Here is a 7584-nt window from a genome sequence, read left to right on the forward strand (position 1 = left end):
TAGAAATACTATAATTGTGCAAGAAACCCAGAATTACACTCTAATACAAGAACACAAGCCAGATGCTTTGTTGACTGAACCTGTAATGACACATTATTCAGGACACACAAATAAATAGACAACATAATATTTATTACCTTCATATATATTGACGAAAAGCACTCTGACCATTACAATATCTCCATTGGAATAACATCTGCTATCTCTCCCATAACATAGCTGCATAAAACATCGAACAAACACTCACTACTACCCCATCTCATTCCAACTTCAGCTACAAGCAGTGTCCACCACAACTTCCCGGCAAGAACTGCCTGCTGCTACGTCTCAATAAGCACTGCCAGTGGAGGCGGCGGAACAATACTCTCTGGCGCGATTTCTGGCGCTGTGGTTCAGTGTAGCCACCTTTCATATACTCTCTGGCGCGATTTCTGGCGCTGTGGCTCAGTGTAGCCACCTTTCAGTGTCCGAAAAGTCTGATAGATTTTATTTACTTACGTATTTTTATTCTCATCTCCTCTCGGTACTGCCTACTAGCAGAACTGTCAGGAATGTGCAACAGTCCTGTTATACTATTAAGTGAACTATCGGAAACAATAATGCAGGTCTAAAACATTCTCGGGTTTCAAGCCGCGCCAAGTGGTTTACTGCCCACGAGCTTTCGGCAGAGATCTTCTGTGCCATTGTCAAGTGGATGACTGCCGTGTGGTTGTCATTGCCGTGCTTATATAGCCGCACCGTCGCTCGTGACGTCACTGGTGCTCGGTCCCACATCCACGAGGATCACGTCAGCACGGATCTATGGAACGAAAAACTAATCTAATGTAATCCAATGTAATCTAATATGGCAATGTTTTGGCCGCGCGACCGCCGGGCCCGCTTCAACTCTCTCAACACCGGATCCCACGCTGTACTCAGCTGCAGTCCACCGTCTCTGTTGAACGTGTTGTCAGAAATTCTAATCTCTATGGCCTCGTTCATCACGCTATCCCAGAAGCAATTTGGTGCCCGTTTTCCTGTTCTGCTGCAGCTGACTTTTCGGGATAGCGCAGACGGAAACACCTTTCATGTTCTATGCGGCGCTGTTCAATAGTGCGAACGATCTGGCCGACATAGAACTGCCCACATCAACACGGTATCTTGTAAATTCGTGGCGTTCTTAGGCCTACATCGTCTTTCACAGATTTCATAAGTTGCCGGATCTTTGTCTGAAGATTGTACAGGTCATATTAATAATTAACTACTATTGTCTTCGTGTATTCAGTTTGTACTATTATTAACGTGTTACAGTCAGTAAGGAAGTCCATTGTTTTAAGAAGACTTATACTAAGTGGTTAATTTATCCACCAATCCTTACCTTGTATTTATACATTAACTATGAGAACTGTGAATTGACTATGACGTTTAATTACCTAAGAATGACCATAAAATGCACATAAAGTTTGCTTTTATCCTCAAAAATTTACAAAAATATGTATAATAACATTAAAAATATGACTTGACATAATCGAAAAGAGATACCTTTTCTGTTATAAAGTAGTGAGTCAGTTTATGATAATGAACTACTTATTGAACAATAAAATGCACATGACAGGCAGGGTAAACTACAGGATTTGATTTGTAGTTAGCTTGGTATTAATATTATCAGAACGTAGAAAATATATGATTTTTATTTCATACAGCTTCATTTTTACTTTAGTTTACGATCTCTGACTGCGAAATACAATGAATACTTTGTTCAAAGATTCAGATTAAATATATTTTCTTTCCAAAGTCTTGTACTTCGATTTACTTCTTTGTTCTTAAACTGAAGCAAGAGAACCACATTTAAAGTGGACATTATCATTGGAATCGACATCTAAATGATTAAGAGAGAACATCTCAGCCAACAAAATCATTGAAATTGGATGTAGTATATGATTTCCTTCTCCTAGCATCTTTTCCATTCTTTTTGACACTTCTTTTCCAACTTTATCACAAACACCTTATTTATTCTTGCATAACTAGCATACTCCTGATTGTGCCAAAGCGGTTACGACAACAGGAATAAATCCGAATTTTGATTTTCTGTAGGAAAGTAACCCGAAATTTCAGCATCAGACATTAATTCTAGGGGCAGTCCAACTGAAGCGGCTTCATCGCTATCGAATGAATCAGTGATACTTTACAACGTTGAAATTCTGGCAGTAATATTTGCAGGCATAAATCCACAATCCCCGTCTCATCAAAATGGGAGATGGTGGTAAGAACATGGGTGAAGCTAACAACTTAAATGCTGAAACACGTGAAGCGGCTGTAAAAAATATCTTTTTGACATATCGAATACATTTCTCAACATCACAGAATCTAGTACGAATGTCTTTTGGGCCTCTGTGTAAGACCTGAGCTAACCGTATCATGTGCTTCATTTCCTTGTACAATGCTTTTAGTGAATCAGCAGTTTTCGCCATAAATGTAGTAAACTGTCATGCATAACACCTTCCGGCTATATGGCACTCACAAATCAGACGAAAAATTTTCTAATGGTGAAAACATTTATTTTTTCTAAATGTTCAGAGTTTATTAGAAACTTTTCCTATGGACCATTTTCTTCCACCCTGTTTGCAATCTGTCATTTGATTTGTTCTATTGTTTTCTCGTAATGTCAAAGGTTCGGGAAGAAGGTAAATACATGTGTATTTTTCTAAGAATTTACAAAATTTTGTATTGCTCAGTTTACTTAAGGGAAATGTTTGCACAAAGGAAACCTGTGCAAAGTTCTTCACAAAAATATTCAAATGTGTGTGAATTCGTAAAGGACCAAACTGCTGTGGTCATCGGTCTCTACACTTACACGCTACTTAAACTAACTAATCCTAAGAACAACACATACACCCATGCCAGAGGGAAGACTCAAACCTCCGGCGCGAGGGCCGCGCAATCCGTGACATGGCGCCTCTAACCACGCGGGCACTCCGCGCGGTAGTTCTTCACAGAATGGTGAATACGACTGGCGGAATTCCCCTAGAAGCACCTGCTGTGGTGTTTCTCCATTTTCAATTCGTTGTAGCGCACGCCTGTGTTTTTCTGTTGCTACATGTTCCTGAACATTAAATGACTTTTCCTCTGTTACTCTTACATCACACGGTTTACAATGTAGCATTTTATCATCCGAAAATACTTTCTCACAATACTGAGACCCGAACTGTTGTAATTTTAATTGAATTCTCTGTGTTTCTTTAAGCATTTTTTGTGACCTACACTGCACACGCTCCAAACTTCAAAAGACTGATTAACACAATGAGACACTCATCTCGCAGTCCATGGTCGAGAGTAGCTTAATCAACTATCTGCTCAGAGAGTATACGTACACTACACAAACTTACCGTTGCTTAAGATGAAGTCCATATCGTGAATTCAAACGACAGAAGTGAAGAAGGCATTTTCGAGGAAACAAAGTGAGCAATTCTATAAAATGCAACACGGACGAAAGAAATTACATCAGCTTGAAAGAGTGAAAAATAATAACGAACATGGTCATTTAGTTTCTAAAATATGCTCTACCAGAGAGACATGGCCATATGTGCACAAATATGACTTAACAAATTACATTCATTCATTTAATTATTTGATAAGAAGTAATTACATGTATCTAAGAAACACGTCAGTGTTCCCGGATAATATATGGCTCATGACAAAAAACATTGCCCTAGTTATTAACATTCTTTAACAACTCCGACATGTTAGCAATCTCCATTTTTTTGCTATTAGCACTTACTTCATTGCCGGCCTGGGTGGCCGAGCGGTTCTAGGCGCTACGGTCAGGAACCGCGCGACCGCTACGGTCGCAGGTTCGAGTCCTGCCTCGGGCATGGATGTGTGTGATATCTTTAGGTTAGTTATGTTTAAGTAGTTCTAAGTTCTAGGAGACTGATGACCTCAGAAGTTAAGTCACATAGTGCTCAGAGCCATTTCAACCATTTGAACTTACTTCATTTCTGGACGTAAATAATCCAGTAAGACGTAGGAATGACTAACTGCCATCATTTTAATTTTCTTTCCGATTTGCAGGGATTACATTTACTTCGGTGATGTATGCCAGCAACTTGTTAATGACTGATCCTGATATTTTGGCACGGAGAATAATTGTCCTGAGAGATATCGTATGTTCCCAATTTGACACACCTAATCCGAACCAAGGTTCTATTTTACCTATACACAATGAGATAAGTAAGATCATATTGCATCTCAAAACCAAAAAAAGTACCAGGAGATTACAGCGTAATCGCCGAGAAGCTGTAGATAGGACGCAAACCCGTAATCGACAGATTACAAGCCAACATTGTGAATATATATTTGAGAGTGAAACGCACAGCTGTACCCCCTACACAAGTTAGGTGACAAGACGGTACCAAACCATTGTCGCCACATTTATCGTCTGCCAGTCATCTGTAAAGTATTCTCTCCTGCCCTCTCTACCAGATTAGAGCGACTGATGGAGTGGTAGGAGGATACCTGGCGGGCTTTCGACACAGCCGATCTTCAGTAGCGCAAACGTGGAACTTCAAGAGGAACATAGCACCGTGAGTCGATCCCCACACTGGACACGTTAATAGATAAAGAAGAAGGGCAGTGACTTGATGAACCCAGCACCGTGTTCATGCACAACATTAATGCGGTGTGGAAAACAAAACAACTCTCATAATCTAACACATTTTAACAAATGCAGTCTCAAAAGCAAAAATCGCGTGAGTGCTGAGGGTGGTTTTTGTTTTTATGTATATCGCGGGATGAAGCTCCAGGTTGGTTAATTGAATCCAGGCAAGCGCCGTTTGAATATGTAGGGTATCCTCCAAAATAATGTACGGGGACACTTAGGCCTATTAAATGTGACTTCAGTTACAATTACTTTGATTTATTCCAACGAAGTGATCGTTAAACAAATGGCAACCTGCAGCAATATTAATCTTCCTACAGCAAAATCGCAGATAAACAATTGGTAATCTTTGGGAATATTATTCTAATAATAACCTTCGCACATCTGACTTGGGGGGCTGGGAGAGGAGATACTATTAATCGCGCAAATAAATTAAATACAATCGTGGAAGTTCGGTGCTTGTTGTAATATTAACTGAAAATAGCACAGCCGAATGGTATATACATACCTGTGCTCGAAGATGTAAGCAACTGTACATGACGTTAAAATGCAAGTCTTAAAACGCAGGTCTTCAGAGTGAAGCCTGAAACAATAGGATTACTTAGACATGACTTCAATGACCCTACACGTCGCCTCGCAGTTAGTACTTAATTTCACCATAATAGTGCAGGTGGGGCTGAAGTTTCTGCAGAATTGGTCATTGGCAGTCGTCAGCGGCTAAGTTCACATTAGGCAGAAAATTTTCTAAGTCACCAATGTATTAATTCAGGTGGCTCAAAAGGCTGTAGCAGCTCTCAACAGAGAAGCCTGGTGGCGGAGACTTTGGAAGTTGTAGCTGAAGGTTGGAGATGCAGTCGAAGGAAACTTCACGTTACTGCGCCTTGCATTTCTCAATGAGTTTTGATTGACTGAACACCTGATCTCAGGAGCACCAGTCAATCAAACTGCTTCCCACAGCTAGTTAACCGATAACTTGCGTCCTACTGTCCTGCACAGAAAAAATATTTCGTCTCTGTTTCTGTTTATCTTTCTTTCACCAACGAAGTACTCTGCATCGTTACCATCCAGTGTACTTTTCTAACTTATAATTTATTTAAGGTAGCCGATGATGGCGAGGCTTTTTTTTGTGATTTCATTCCCCTGCCCCACACGGCCATGGAGGGCTGTCAGCGGCACAAACCGCCGCTCTTCATCAGAGTGACATGACAGCTAATACAAGAAGAAAATGATACACAGAAAGGCGATACAAATGGGGGGCATAAAAACACAATAAGGGAAGATAATGGAGGTAAAAATACACTGACATGGAGATGTTCATGGGGGCAAAATTAAAAAATTCGACATAAAATGAAAAAAAAAAACATAGCAGGCGATTCGTAGAGCACAAAAAGACACTGAAGTCACACACACAGGTTATAAGTTGGCTACAGTATTAAAAACACTCCAGAACAATACACTTTAAACCCATTTGGAGAGATGAAGAACACACGAGGAAGAATAAAATTGCCAGGAGGCAACTGCCGAGGGAGAGGCCTGAGAGGATGGAACAGAAGGATGATGGCGAGTATTACATCGTATAAATATTTGTTTTCGCAGAGTCTTAACGTTCATCAGTGTCTCACATTTTCATAAGCCCAGGACTATAAGTCCCCTATCCAGCTTATGTCTAGAATAAATTTCGCCAATGAGTATAAAGAATCTGAACCCTAATAATCATATTATGTGACTGTTAAAATATTTTTCTTGGAAAAGTGTACGCAGGGTACGGGAGGCCCTCTAGTGGTTAAGCTTCTCTGACTTCTCACTTATGCTGCATTCTAGTGGCTTTGTCAACAGATGACGCTGATTAGTTATTTTAACCATTTGTTTTCATCCTTTTCGTTTCTTTCTCCAGTTACTCTCTCTATACTACTTTATTAACTCCAGAGCTTGTTCTTGTGTAACTTATTTTTTTTATCTAATATGACCACAAGATTATCTCAGAATTACGTATTGACCTTGACTATTTTCCTTTTAACAATTTTAAATTTAACTTTAGTAATGTTTTAATTATCACATTTTATCACTGTAGTAACTTATACGTTTGCAAGCCCGCTATAGAATCTACCAACAGTAATCTTCATTTATTGCATTCTGTACAATTTTATAATTGACGAATAGGCTTACTGACATCTAAAGAGCTTATGGCACACACTTATGTTGTCGGTGCTGCACTGCAGTTTGTTATGAACAGTGGCACTATTGACAGGATGACTCCGCCGGCTCTGTAGCCTAATTTACAGCTTATTTGAAATATGTGCGAGGATACTAAGCTGATTTGCTGTATATTTTGTGACACTGCAACTATAGGTTTATTATGTTAGGACATGCTGTAAAATAGGTGTGCCTCGTCGTATTTTAAGCGAATGTTCCCACATCCATGAAAGTAATAATTTTTCGTTATGACATATTTTCTTGTTTTAAGTTATAACCCGTCGACTACTTGTATTCCATACACCATATTTTGCTGGAGATATGAAGATGATCATTGCTGACCGAAACCGCTACTTTAAGGTCCAAACGTTTTGTGATCATTGACGAAAATAAAAGGAATTTATTCTCACTTCCGTGATCACTGTTTTAATCAGCGGACAGGTAGAGGCTTATGATCTTTGTCTCTAGCTTTCAGTGATCTCTAGGAAAACGGCCAACTTCCTGCATTTCGAGAACAATGGCACGTTCTGCTAGAAAGGGCAGTCTTTCTCACTCAGTTTCCAGGTCGTAAGTGCTTATATAGAGCATTCAAGTACTAACTAACAGTAAAAGTATAGTAAGGTGGCATTGATTGTTTACCGACCATCGCTAGTGTCACTGTTTATCATATTCTTATGTGTCAATTAAGTGTTGTGATCAAATAGAATTCCTCTTACGAATTTGCATACGTTAAGAGACTGTTTCCGAAAAAAAAA

General features: G+C 39.5%; 1 non-coding gene across 1 annotated transcript; it reads left to right on the forward strand.

Annotated features, from left to right (window-relative positions):
• The first annotated feature begins 3767 nt into the window (after positions 1–3767).
• Trnap-agg (transfer RNA proline (anticodon AGG)) lies at positions 3768–3851 on the forward strand. The gene has a single exon. It is a non-coding gene; the product is annotated as a tRNA-Pro (tRNA).
• Positions 3852–7584: the final 3733 nt, after the last annotated feature.

This window comes from Schistocerca cancellata, chromosome 9 (assembly GCF_023864275.1).
Source record: "Schistocerca cancellata isolate TAMUIC-IGC-003103 chromosome 9, iqSchCanc2.1, whole genome shotgun sequence".
In the NCBI taxonomy this organism is placed as follows: Eukaryota; Metazoa; Arthropoda; class Insecta; order Orthoptera; family Acrididae; genus Schistocerca; species Schistocerca cancellata.